At 37.2% G+C, this 15,126-nt stretch overlaps 1 protein-coding gene and 2 long non-coding RNA genes across 3 annotated transcripts in view; all 3 read left to right on the top strand.

The window, feature by feature from the left end:
• LOC124377337 (ribonuclease inhibitor-like) overlaps positions 1-15,126 on the top strand; it is a gene marked incomplete at its 3' end in the record, with an annotated part of 167,823 nt that overhangs the window by 130,027 nt on the left and 22,670 nt on the right. The gene's annotated exons all lie outside the window — the stretch shown is intronic.
• Positions 1-15,126, top strand: part of LOC124376891 — a 60,508-nt gene that overhangs the window by 28,970 nt on the left and 16,412 nt on the right. The window lies entirely within an intron of this gene.
• LOC124376927 lies at positions 1,364-2,191 on the top strand. The gene is made up of 4 exons (XR_006924012.1): positions 1,364-1,502; positions 1,721-1,927; positions 2,001-2,063; positions 2,150-2,191. It is a non-coding gene; the product is annotated as an uncharacterized LOC124376927 (long non-coding RNA).

Below are 15,126 nucleotides of genomic sequence, written 5' to 3' on the forward strand. Positions count from 1 at the left end.
GGAGTTTACAGAGGCGGAATTCACAGAGGCGGAGTTTACAGAGGCGGAATTCACAGAGGCGGAGTTCACAGAGGCGGAGTTTACAGAGGCGGAATTCACAGAGGCGGAGTTCACAGAGGCGGAGTTTACAGAGGCGGAGTTTACAGAGGCGGAGTTCACAGAGGCGGAGTTCACAGAGGCGGAGTTTACAGAGGCGGAGTTTACAGAGGCGGAGTTCACAGAGGCGGAGTTTACAGAGGCGGAATTCACAGAGGCGGAGTTCACAGAGGCGGAGTTCACAGAGGCGGAGTTTACAGAGGCGGAGTTTACAGAGGCGGAATTCACAGAGGCGGAGTTCACAGAGGCGGAGTTCACAGAGGCGGAGTTTACAGAGGCGGAATTCACAGAGGCGGAGTTTACAGAGGCGGAGTTTACAGAGGCGGAATTCACAGAGGCGGAGTTTACAGAGGCGGAGTTCACAGAGGCGGAGTTTACAGAGGCGGAATTCACAGAGGCGGAGTTCACAGAGGCGGAGTTTACAGAGGCGGAATTCACAGAGGCGGAGTTTACAGAGGCGGAGTTTACAGAGGCGGAATTCACAGAGGCGGAGTTCACAGAGGCGGAGTTCACAGAGGCGGAGTTTACAGAGGCGGAGTTCACAGAGGCGGAGTTTACAGAGGCGGAGTTTACAGAGGCGGAATTCACAGAGGCGGAGTTCACAGAGGCGGAGTTTACAGAGGCGGAATTCACAGAGGCGGAGTTCACAGAGGCGGAGTTCACAGAGGCGGAGTTCACAGAGGCGGAGTTCACAGAGGCGGAGTTCACAGAGGCGGAGTTCACAGAGGCGGAGTTTACAGAGGCGGAATTCACAGAGGCGGAGTTTACAGAGGCGGAGTTCACAGAGGCGGAGTTGAAGGTTTTAATGCACGCTTATGAGGAGTATAAGCCAATAATATTAAAAAGAAGCAATAAAGCTGCATCGCTAAAGCAAGAGAGTTGACTTGGCAAAAAATACCGGACAGAGTAAATGCGTGAGTGTATTAAATTACAAATTTGATATTTGCTCTAGTTTTATTATAATGCAAAATAATAAAGTATGACTTATACATCCTTTTGAATATGTTATATCACTATGAAAGCATTTACCTTTCCTGCCATTTATCTCTTTAGTTTAAAATAATGTATATTTCTTATTTAATAAGCTGTAATCCTTCTGGAACCACAAGAACTTTAAGCCAAGTCAAAATGAAACACAAAAACATTCTGCAAAAAGGTAATATTTAATTACACAATTATTGAACTATTATTATAACAGGATTTAGTCTATTCATTCTGTCATGTAGCTAATAGAAAGAAGACTGAAGCCCGTCTAACTGGTGGGGGTCCACCACCACCTCCCCTCACCCCATCTGAGGAGCTGGCTCTGTCCCTTAATAAAGGGCGACCAGTGGTTGCTGGCATTCCAGGGGACAGTTCATCACACACACCATGCACAACAAGTGATGGTGAAAAAATGGTGAAATGTAGATTTACCTCTATGATTTTTCATTTTTTTGTCCTAATAAATTACTATCTCTGTCACTTAAAGGCTTTTTGAACAAGATACATTTTTATGTAGGCTTATTTTATTTAACTGCATATGATGTATAGGCTACTGTGATCTTACTCTGACATTTTACTCTTTTCATGTATTATTTTCTTTGATAATATTGAGAATTAAATGGGTTGTGTGTTCTTATAGATACTGATGGACGTATTGTATTATTGGACCCTCCAGAAAGAACACAGTCACAGTTGTAAATGATTTGTTGTCAGGTACCTTTAGTTGCTTTTAGGTATTTTTTTTTGCCAGATAATGTATACTTAAATATTTCTCCTGTAGGATAAAGATGATGATGACAATGAAGAGACCACATCTGCTTTGGACAATGCTGGTAGTTCCACTGAGGTATGATGCATACCATTATAATGTATGGCCTCTTTTTGCATTAGAGTAACAAACTGTCATTGTCCCTTCACAGTACATACCCAGGGATTTGCCCAGAAATGAGGGTCCTTCAACCTCAGCACACAATCTAAGCAGGGTAAGAATTTGTGTCCAGGTGTCCATATTTGAATTTTATTGTCTGACCAAACAATCACATTCATTCAATTTTTTCCACCTTCCTAGTTGCCAGCAAAGGAGCTGTATAAGGTCCATCTTCAAAAACAAACAAGAAAAAGTGACATGGAGATGGATCTTTTACAGCTTTAAATGAAAGAGAAAAGACTCCTCATTAAAAAAGCAGCACTTGAAATTGAATTACTGGAGCATGGCCTTAAGGTGAGAACTTGTCTGAATATTAATCTGTTGCATGTTAAAAGTGAGTGTGAGTGTGATTGAGTGAAAAAAGACAATATAAAAATACATTTTATTCAATTTGACTTTTATTGTTTTTTAGGAAATAAAGAAATACACTGCCTGGCAGACCAGTGCAAAAAAAAAAAAAAAAGTGATTTTGACAAATCCTGTCTCTCAAAAGTCTTCCGTTTCTGTTGGCCTCTAAAATATGTAGGTGTTCCTCTGGGCCATCTTCCTCAATACAAGAAGGGTGGCTGTCTCCTCTTATAGTGGCAATATTGTGAAGCACATGTATTCCACAGACTAAGGGGAAAAGCTGTGCTTGTGTAGTTGTTGTATTTTTTGTACACTCTCCAAATGTCTACATAGACTTTTGGTAGCACTTTACAATAAATAAGGGTTATTAGTTAACTCCCTTAACATGAAATAAGGATAAATTACGTTAATGTTAACATATTTTTGTAAATGTGTTTAAAAATAACTCTTGAAATGGTAAAGATACAGAATGAAGCAAATAATATTAAAATCTTGCCTTTCTAACATGAAACTTCTGTCACTGCTGTACTTAGATTTTATTAATGCATATGAGTGAAAAGCTAAGTGTTCACCTTCTAAACCTTCTATTATCTACACAACCTGTAGCAGTTTCTCTACTGTAGTAGCCTTCGTCAATGTGGCTGATCTAACAGCCATGAGCAGTCATCTAACACCAAACACACTCACTGGTTCTAATAATAAACTGTTCTCTCAGTCTTATAATGATTCCAGGATATGAATTTATTTATATTATTATCACAGTGTTGTTTCATTTGAAAACTGCTCCTTAATTAGTTACTAAAGACTACTGAGGGATTTACTGAGAGCACATACCTGTGCTGACTTTCCTTCCATCGCTGCCTGAACACTGAAGAGAAGATTGTAAAATGATGTGTTAGTTTAAACTAAATAACTCCAGTCACAGGCTACAATTAGCAAACTGTACAGTTACTACATCACTAATCACTTTCACTATTCAGATATTTACAAAGTTATTTTACAATAACATTTTATATATTATTATTATTATTATTATTTAAGCCTATGAGTTTAGAGAGAAACAAATTAAATATGACATCCTGATGTATTCTGTATTTGCTCACAAAGAAGCAAACACAAAAGTCCCCCACATACTGTTCAAGTTCACTCAGTTATTATTTTCTCTTTTCATTCTGATTTGTTTCTTAAACTTCCTGTTGCAATTCTGTAGTGAGCTTAATGAGTCTCTGTACTGCAGCACAGCGTCTACTGTTCCCCTCCCCCACACTAAACTGCACCAACTTCTTCCCAGTGGACTGCTGTTCCCTTCCCCCACACTAAACTACACCAACTTCTTCCCAGTGGACTGCTGTTCCCTCCCCACACTAAGCCATTCTACTGTTCCCTCCCCACACTAAACTCCACCAACTTCTTCCCAGTGGACTGCTGTTCCTCCCCACACTAAGCCATTCTACTGTTCCTCCCCACACTAAACTTCCCAGTGGACTGCTGTTCCTCCCCACACTAAACTTCCCAGTGGACTGCTGTTCCTCCCCACACTAAGCCATTCTACTGTTCCCCTCCCCCACACTAAGCCATTCTACTGTTCCCTCCCCACACTAAACTTCCCAGTGGCCAAATAAGCAACATCCTGGCCTACAGAAATATGAAACTGATTTCAGTGTAGGATTAACTGTCTATTTTCACCCAATTAACACTGGAAAACAATTTGGCCATTAAAACTTAATTTAAAACGATGTTATACAGCACTGAACAATTCTTAATTAATATCATGTCAAATTAATATCAAAATGCTCATTATGTTGAGGATGAGGTCAGAAGGTTAAAATTATAAATAATTAATAAATAAAAACTTTCCCAAGGCCGCACCTGCGCGCTAATAATGAGTTATAAAAAAGTGCATAAATGGTGTGAACTCTTACCTTTAAGGTGAAAGTCTCGGCTGTATTATGATGAGCGCGCAGTAGGTAAAGTCTCCTGTTGAACTTGTCCAGACCTCTGCTCCACTCACTCAATTCTGCACACTCAGCAGCACACGTGCGGAGAAGGGGCGGGCCTTCAATTAAGACTGCGCAATATAATATTTTGGGAAAAGGAGCTAAAATTACGGAAGTCCTAAAAGGCCATGAATGATCGGTTTTTCGTTTTCATTTTCTCCTGATCTCGATATAACGAGTTGTCTTGTCGTGATCATGAATTAATTTTCTCGTGATCTCATCATAACTAAAGTTGTTTTCTCGTTATCACAAATTAATTTTCTCGTGGACGCGCGTGGACGAGACTGCATCGGCTCGCGTGAACGCGCCAGCTGCATAAATGATCATGTTTATTTTATATGATGCTGCATAGAGCATTCTATTGTGCCGAAAACACAGAAAATGTATTACTGATCACGAGGAATGTTCTAGATGCAGCATCATGGATAATACACAGGTGCGTGCCGCTGCCACAATGGTTATGGTTATTATCCATGATCCTGCCTCTAGAACATGCCGAATACACAGCAAAAATTATCACGAGGAAATAATGTTTATGTAAAAACCACAAGAAAATTAAGTCGTGATATTCTCCAATATTCAAGTAATATTAATAATTGTTCATTAAAATTGATATTAACAGTATTAAAACTACAATATTTTATCATTAACAATATTATTAGTGTACTTAACTGCACATTAATCAACATACTACAATTCATTCCTTAAAAGTAAAATGTACCCATGCACCTACATTTTAATGAAGTGTGTATATCAGTAGTGAAGTACTCGAGTATTAATACACTGTGGATCTCTTGTAGTAAAAATGTCCTGCATTTACATTTTAGTATAATATGCATATATAAGTATATAATAATATATAAGTAAAATACTAAGTGCCAAAAGTATAAACATTATGCACAATTCAGAAAAAATACTGGATTATAATTTATGCATTAATGAAAACAATCCTTTTACAATGGCAGATTATAAAAGGTGCCACTCATTTTAATTGTTATTTTGTTTGACTTGGTTACTTTCTGTTACTAATGTAATGTATATATTATGTAAATATCACATTTGTAAGGTAGGATCCTTAATATGAAAAAAGTCTCCATGCTGGTGATGCTATGGTTCTTTACATGGGCTTACAGATAAATTACTATGTAATAAAGGACATACATTGCCTTTGTTCAGCTTTTGTGTGTAGCCACAGAGACTCGTAATATTCTACAGGCCATGTGAGTGACCAAAAGATGGAATGAGACACAGTTTTCATTGTACCAGGCAGCCTTGAGCATCTTTTCCACTGTGGAGGGTAGCTTTTTAGACTTTAATAGAACTCCAACTATGTCTGAAAGACACTTTTGGACGACTTTTTATACTAATAGATAGCTAGTTGAGAACTCCAATTCTTCTTCCTCTTCTTTCAGCTTCTCCCATTAGGGGTTGAAACAGTTGATCCTGTAATCCTTGATTGTTGATCATCCGTCTCCACATCCCCCTGTCCTCTACATCTGCCTCTTTCAAACCAACTACCTGCATGGCATAACCTCCCAAATACAAAACATGTACGCAATTATTAGCGAATGAGACCCATTGTATTGAAATATAAACTCAAACTGTAACAGGAAGGCAGTGCAGAGCACTTTACAAAGAAGATATACTAAAATATTTCCTTGTGCCAACAGTCTGTATGATGCAATTTGTATCAACTTCATCCTTAGAAAACACAGAATGAATTACAGGAATACAGTCAAATGTTCTGTCTCACAACACTAGGTATGTTCTTTTCTTTGCTGAAATAAACTTATCAACATTTTTACACTTAGTTATATGGTGTTTTATTTACTTTTGTGTGAAGTCTATAATAACACATTTTAGTATTATTGTAAATAATAACAAGCAAGTACACTGCAGGGACTTGAACCCCATCCAGGTGGTTGACCTGGAGTACCATTACCAGTGCATTTTTGCTTTTTGTTCTCATTTATATTATAGGGAAAGCAAAAAGTTGTATTAGCAACAGCATGTTTTAATAAGGTATGCACAGTACTCACAATAACTGTTCTGTTCTGTTACTCTACAAAATCCAATATTTTGTTCTATAGCAGAACACATTGCAAGAATAAGCTAAATGGTTACAGATGTGTTTACTATGCCAAGATCATGCTGTTGCAATGCAAGAAAAGAAACCTTTTGTAGGAAACTATTTTAAATCCTAATGGTTTTATAAACCTGAAGCAGAATGTACATGATTATTTTGTTAATGTAAATGTAATAAAATTTAAATAACAGTAGATCATTTAGATAAGTGTTTTCTTTTGCTCCTTGTCTCCATCACCAAGTAACCAGAATTGTGTATGTAAAAAGCTAATGATATTTTACAAGTAGAAGAATTTACATGATTATTGAGCTACAGATTTGTAATAAGTACATTTCCAGTGTTTAAACAGATAATGACATTGTATAAATCTGTTACTGCCTTAACAGGAATCCTACAAGATAAAAGTTCTATATTTTCCCATGGTCCTTGTCTCTATCACCAAATAAGTATATACTACATTAAATGGTACACCTTTCATGTCAAGTCAAATACTTCAACAGAGAATCATAGACCATTTGAATTGAAAGTATAAATGAGCAGAAAATTCCCTCGTGTGTGCTAAAGTACACCTGCACAATATCTGTGTGTACTGAGAAATTTGTCATATGTTTTATGTACACATGATCAATTAATGTTCCTTTTTCTGTTGTAGGTTCCTTAACATGTTGAATAAAACCCCTATCTGCTGTAAAAGAGCACACAGAATTAGACTTTAATGCATCATTATTAAAGTCTCCCACAAGCACAATGTTATTTGAAATTGAAGGCAGCTGATCAATTAACCTGCCCAGATTTTCTTTACAACTACACAAAGGGTATGTTTGTGGTCTATAAATAACACCAAGCAAAATATCATTTTCAGGAAAATGTGTCAACAGCCATTCTAAATTAAGATTTGGAATTGTTATAAGTGTTTGGTACTCCACATGTTGTATAAACTCCAACTCCACCGTGTTGTTGTAGTTTCAAATCATTGAAAGGAGGACATTTACTTGTGTATGCAACACAACGAGGAATACCCACAAAGTTGTAGTTTTCTAAATGTACACTTTCAGGCAGATAGTGTTCTGGCAGCCATGTTTCAGTTACAGCAATACATGTTGAATAGACACATTTAAATCCTCTTTATGGCAACGCAAACTCTGTACATTCAGTATAAACACAGAAAAGGAACTATCTTGTACTGTCACCAATGATTCATCATGTGCCATAAAAGATGGCATTTCTTGAAGAGCTTCACAAATCTGATCATTACAGAAAATGGCCTTTTCACTAAAGTCTTTAATTATTAACCCTGACAAACTCCTTACCCGCTCAAAGCTACATAAGCCTGACCAGGTGCAAACACTTTACACTAACGACAGCAGTCTCAACAGTTAAACCCTGAACTTTATGTACTGTGCATGCCCATGCTAGTTTTAAAGGAAACTGACGGTGAAAACCAGCTTTCGTACAAACGTTTTCCTCTTCTACATATATAGGTGTAGAATGGAGCAATTTTGCTGCCTCAAATCAACATTGTTTTTGTCTTTTCAATCCCACATGACTATCATCAAACTGAACGTACACAGTTTCAGGTAACTTCTCTTTAGATGAACGTACGATATGAGTAACTACACCACAAACACCATTAACTAATCCATCATCAACATCTATGTTTATAATTAACAGAACACGTGCATCTATGCCTAAAAGTTACTTTTCTGGCAAACATGTGTTATGAACCTTTACATGATGACCAGCTATTAATTCTATTTTGCCTGTTTTTTTACTCCGTGCATAATCCTCTGCCTCTATCGTTTCAATTTCCGGCCACATTTTTATCACCTGCTTCAAGTTGTGCATATGCACTTGATCATTTGTAGCATAAATGTGCAAAGATGCATTATCTTCCTCAACCTTGTCACAACTTGATAATATGATTAAATCATCTTTGTTTAGTGCAGTTGTTTTGCTTCTTTGCCTTAACCTGTTTAACATTTCAGCAAAATTACTGTCCTTTTGTCTAACAACCTGTGTGAGTTCAACAACACTAAAACATCTCCATAAACTCATTTCAGGTACGTCCACATACACTGGTTTTCCCTTCACAGGAGGCAATTGGAAAAATTCCCCAACAGCAATTACACTCACATCACCAAAAGCAGACAAATCTCCACTCTGTTTCATTTCACGTAATCTTCCATGTATATTTGCCAATAATTTATGATCAACCATAGATATTTCGTCTATGATTAGAATTTAATTTGTCCTCACCCAACGGTGTGTATGGCAACTTTACATTTGTGCCAATACTAAATGTGTTGTGAATTGTTGCAGCCTTTAAATTGTATGCTGCAATGCCTGTTGGTGCTGTTAAAGCAACACAAATATCATCTGGATTCAAAGAAATCTGAGACAATAGTCGTGAAGACTCATTTTATGGCTTCAATTAAATGGCTTTTGCCTGTTCCTGCACCACCAGTAATAAACATGAAATAATTGTGTTTTCTCCTCTAATTTTCCCCAAACACCACTGCCTTATTTTATTAAAAACAACCATCTGGGTTTTGTTTAAGGAACCAATGATGCTTAACCCTTCAACACGACTCAAACTATTTTCTATTTTGTTTAACTTTGTAACTTCTTCGTTTTAATCTGTTAAATCTGGAATACTGTCATTATCTTCTTCTTCTTGGACAATCTCACGTCTAACCTGTTTACATTCTAATATGCCCTCAGTATTAACAGTATTGTGTGTGGTATCCAACACGTCTGCATCCTTTTCAAATAATGCTCACAATTATGCAACTACACACTGCCTCATTTTTTTAAAGCTTGTTTGGCATCGACATTACCCTGAGTTGTAGCTTCTTCTTTTTTTCTTCGACAAATAAAAGTTCTGCTTGTTGGTGGTTTAGGAAAATTAAAACGATAAACTGTATTTTTCTTTTTACATGTTTTTGAATGGTGTTTACTGTGAAGTTGCACTGATGTAACAATATTGTGCAATTCCTCATTTTCACTAGAAACCTCACATGTAACATATTTGTCAACAAACTCAACAACTTCATCAGAATTTGTATCTATCTGTGGGGCATTTTTAATCCAAAACAAACAATGAACATGTGGAGAACCACGCTGCTGAAATTCAACCCTGTAAAAATAATCTACAATTTCTCCTATAGGTTGAACAGGAGACATAAGAACTTCTCTCAAAAAACAATGGCACCTAAAATCAAACATGCGAGCTGCAGTAACAGGATTGTGACGCAAAAGCTCACATTTATCAGCCCATTCCAGTTGTTCTAAAGTTTCATGTCTTCCTTGTTGCTTTAAAATGCTTCACATCAAAGATGTCCATCTCATGTCAGCAGATGAAAATGAAGTAGGAATACGTAACTGTCTCACCAATGCAAACAAATCTTTTTGCCGCCTTGCCAAAAAGATGGAGTGCCACGGATTGGCTTCAAAAACCTATATCCTTCATCATAATTTAGTTCTTGTCTTAAAGAGTCTGTGTCTTTAAACATTTCACTTCGAATAGGATTATTAAATCCTTTCCCTTTTCTCAATGCTATAGATACAGTAGACTTTACTTCTTCTATTTCTGATAAATACTGGGCATAAAATATATATTCAACATTCTGGGCAAATCTTCCATCTGCATGCAGAATCTATTATTAAAATATCGTGACAGTGTTAACCTTTGGACACGACTGTTACAATAAGTTGAAGAACCATTGGGAAATAAAACAGGAAAACATTAAGCCTCATTTGTTTCATCTGCAAGCATTTGAACTGGATAATTCCTTCAGATGGGGCGACACTCAAAAAAATTATCAGAATATTGGTCCAGAACTTCCTGCCCAATATCAACTGGCTGTAAACACGTGTCCATAAACACACAGTGTTGTTGTTTATCATGTAACTCCTCTTCAACATTTTCCTTTTCTACTTCACTCTCTGCAATGATGTCATCATCTACATTGTCTAACTTACTAAACTCATTTATCCAATACTGATTTAATATTAGAATAACACTTGTTACATTGTTGTAAGTAACATAATGCTTGTTTAATATTTGTCGTATCAACATATTGATACTTATAATGACCTTTATATGTCAACTTGCGTTTTAATTTCACACATACTAATGACCCTTCACCTTCTGTTCTAGGCAAAACATTTGTTGTGTTTTTAACATTAGCTGGGACACAAGTAATAGAGACATGAACCCCATTCTGACCGCCTTTTGTTAACGCTAACATTTTCATAAATGGAATATTTAATGAAATCAAATGTTGTTCTAGACTATCGAAAACAACGCAATAAATTAAAGTATCAGAACAATGCATTGCATAAAGAAAGTGTGCAAAAAAGGAAAAAACAGCTAAAGGTAAACAAAAAGGATTGTGAATTTGTCAAAAAACTGTTTGAAGATAAGGTCAGTTCTGATCTAATCTTAGTAAGTTGAAATAACATGTACAGTCTTTTTAATTGTAACAACGAATGACCACTTAACATTAAAAATACTATTTTCTCAATATCCTCCACTTCATTACACAGCATTATTTCACACCAATATATTTATACAAGTGACATGTTTAACCATTAACAACTATAGTTGACACAAATAATAACAAATGTTTTCACATACCTCAGGCTTTGTTGAAACTCTATTAACTGTTAATAAAATCCACAGGTGTATTAAAACGCTCTCGAAACTCCAACCAGGACTCTCAAGTTTTATCAAATGCTCACCAGTTGTATTCAACAGATGTCTAATCACTAACCCGAACTCTCAGCTTTTATCCGAAGTGAGATTAGGGGAGGAGCCACTCTGCCTCTCCAAATTCTCAAATTTTGCTAGCAGTTCTATTTTACCAATTGTTCATAATTGATCAGCACAAATAGAAATCATGACAGAAAAAATTCCTAGACATGAAATCAATTGCTTCATATATTTACATATGAAAATTACAAAAATTATAATAAGCTATCTAAAGAGCTTTGCACACACTGTAGAAATGCAAACCTTGCACTTAGCTTGTATGTCAAGCTGTGTGTGTATGTCTGTGCATGTGTGTGTGTGTAAGACACAGAATGGGAGACTACACATTTTTACCTACAAATATTGTTGTGTTTTAAGTGTTTGTTGCACATTTTAAAGCCTTGATGAGAGGGCAATATTATTAAATCTCCAGTCTTTTGATTAATTTCAGGTAGCCTGTATATTTTTGATTTGCAAAATTCGGTAGTTTGAGAGTTTGATTTAATCAATAATAATTTAGCAAGAATTTGGCAATATTTCCCAACATCGGTTTTACTTCCCCGTTTCTCTTAACCTGTCATTGAGCAACCTGTCACCTACAGAAGATCTCTGATGACTCTGCCATCGTCGATCTGATCACGAATGATGACAGAGAGTACAGAGGACTTATACAGAACTTTGTGGACTGATGCCAACGGAGCTGCCTCCAGATAAACGGGGGGAAAACCAAAGAACTGGTGGTGAAATTTTCGTAGGCACAAACACACTTCATCACTTCCATTGGTAAACATTCAGGGAAAGGACATTGTGAGAGTGGACTCTTACAAATACCTTACAAATACCTGGGTGTTCACCTAAACAACAAACTGGACTGGACAGACAACACTGAGGTAATCTACAAGAAAGGACTGAACAGACTCTTTCTGCTGAGGAGACTAAGGTCTTTTGGAGTACAGGGAGAGCTACTGAAGACCTTTTTTGACTCTGTTGTGGCATCAGCCATATTCTATGGTGTGGTCTGCTGGGGTAGCAGCATATCTACTGCAGACAGGAAGAGACTAGACACGCTGATCAGGAAGGCCAGCTCAGTCCTGGGGATTCCCCTGGACACTGTACAGGAGGTGGGAGAAAGGAGGATGGTTTCAAAACTATCATCATTGCTGCAGAACGCCTCCCACCCCCTGTATGAAACTGTTACCTCGTTGAGCAGCTCCTTCAGTGACAGACTGTTACATCCTAAGTGTCTGAAGGAGCGTTATAGAAGGTCTTTTCTCCCTGCTGCTATTAGACTGTACAATAAAAGCTGCTCATAGCTTTTCTTTGAGCAGCAAATCAGAAGCCTGAAAGACACAGAAAAAAGTTATATGCATGTTTTATTTACAATATGTTTACATGATTTGACACTAAATAATAACTTAACAAGCTGATAAATATTTACTTGATCAAGTTGGTCTAGGAGGGTCTTTATTTCATCTCCATAGGCTCCACCACGTGATCATTACAACATGACCATCTTTGGTGCATATTCATCCAAAGAAGACCAAAAGGTACTCTTCAGGTTGGTTTGTGTAATTCTGTAAAACTCAGCACAGACCTTAAAACACACACACACACACACACACACACACACACACACACACACACACACACACACACAGGGTGTTCTTCATTAACTATCTCCTTCCTTCTCAGAGAGAATGTCAGTTCCATTTAGGAGTCAACAATTGCCAACCTGAAATGTTTCTTCTTTATTTCCTCTTGTAGTGCATCTTTTTCCTTCTGTAAGGAACAATCTGTCTGCCCTACTGGGTTGTCTGGGAGGAGGTTTACCTCATATCTCTTTGCTTTCTTTAAACATCTAAAGTCATTGTTTACTTTTTTTTGGTTCACAGTGACTTCAGAGCAACCTGCCATTCGTAGTTTCTGACGGTAGTTCCCAACCTTCTATTTGATGCTCATAGTCCAGCTGTGATAACCTCTCTAAGCTTTCTCTTGGTACTGTGAGCAGTGTTCCATCTTCTTTAAAATTCTCATTCCCCTTCTCAAGCAGCAACTCAACATCATAAAAGAACTTGTAAAAGGAGATGGCCTACTGAGACTTTTCATGCTGTCTCACAGACACAAAGGGGAAACTCTGGTTTAAGCTATCAGATGGGGAGGACATACTGGCAGTGTCTAAAGAGGAAATCGAGGTCTCTGGATCTGATTCTTCAGGTACTTTTTGGATGATCTTCAGCACTGCTCTTTCTGTTGGAAGCTCTGTTATATTGGTCAAGTTACAAATTTCACCAAACTCAGGATCCTCAAACTGAATCAGAATATCATCCTTGATTTCAAGCCTTTCTTGAAGAATTGTTTTCAAATGTTCAACCGAAGTGAGATTTTCCAAAATATCCAGCCTTCTAATATTATCAGGGGGCAACACAACATGAAGCCGCATATTCTGTAAAACAAGATTCTGATTAAAAATAAATCAAGTACATTAAGTATATAGCAAAGCTTTATATACGGTAAAATGTTAAATGATTTAAAGAGGGTAGTTCAAAAATTTTGTACTTTTCTAATTTGCTGCAAGAATATTTTGTGTGTGAAAAATACCTTTATTCAACAATTCTTCTCCTCCATATCACCCTAGTGCCATTTTGGAGAGTTTTTTTGTATTCTTATAGCTTCATAAAATTACAGTTAAACACCTGATGTCACATGGAAACCCACTGCCTCACCTGAGCGATTTATTTGGGGCTTAATGCTTTTATAAAGAAGACCCACTCAAGTGCATGAATGGTGAACCTCAGACCCTTGCTGTCTATGGAAGATCGGAAAGCACTCGGATTTAATTAAAAAATATCTTAATTTGTGTTCCAAAGACAAAGGTCTTACAGGTTTGGAATGACATAAGGGTGTGTAATTATTGACAGAATTATCATATTTGAGTGAACTATCGCTTTAAAACACCCGCTTTTGTCTTCTGCATTAGGAAGTCATACAGGTTTAAAATGTAATTTACATTTCGAAAACAGTTCCTTCAACCTGTGACATACTTTGTTACGTTAAAGTTCAAATCAGGAAATCATTGTGTGGCTATGTGAAGAACAATTAATGAAGAAGGAATCTCTTTAGTACAATCATGTTCCTTCCCTGAACTGTATACGATGTGAGAGGATGAGGATCATTTAGATCCTCTGGCTCAAGTATTTCAATTGCACTTGTTTCAGAAAACTCGTAACACCTGTAGTGCTCAATGTACCATGACGAAAGCCTTTTGCAAAGAAAGGTCACTTTGTTAGCATTTACAAGTACACTGAGTATTCTGAAAAAATCAGGCAAGCCACTGCATTGACCTGAGGACAAAATCATGCCTTCACTGAAGTGAATTTCATGCAAATGCACATCAGACGCAAGTGACAAAACTTATTTTTTACGAACTGCAGTCTTCTGCAGTTCTTCCAATGTACAAGTTCTTACAGCTTTCACCTTCTGCACAGACAAAGGTGATGAACAGAGACTTGAACCATTGAAATAATTAAGTCCATTAAAATTTCCCAAGCAGGCTCAGAATTGGGTTCAAGATTACCAATCAGTAATGGTAATAAGCATAGCAATGCCCAATTCTCATGCCCATTCCCACCTATGGCTTTCTTTGAGAAACTGGACTGGGAAATTAATTGGGGTCTGTTTACTCTGTCTGAGTCCTTGTAAGAAAAGGACTTAATACATTTGTTCAGAGTATCAAGAGTAAAATGTCTTTGTGATGAGTTCAAGCAAACTGATAACTCAAATGGAACAATTTCCTCCAAAGTGTCATGTAGGACATCTGGCAGGAACCCTGTTATTGGGTGAAAGAAAGAAAGGTGCCTACTGAGAACACATTCTTTTTTTACACCCAGTCTGCTCTGAAACTCATGGTGGTCTCTCAGTTCATTTGTAATGGAGT

This window comes from Silurus meridionalis, chromosome 23 (assembly GCF_014805685.1).
Source record: "Silurus meridionalis isolate SWU-2019-XX chromosome 23, ASM1480568v1, whole genome shotgun sequence".
NCBI classification, from domain to species: Eukaryota; Metazoa; Chordata; class Actinopteri; order Siluriformes; family Siluridae; genus Silurus; species Silurus meridionalis.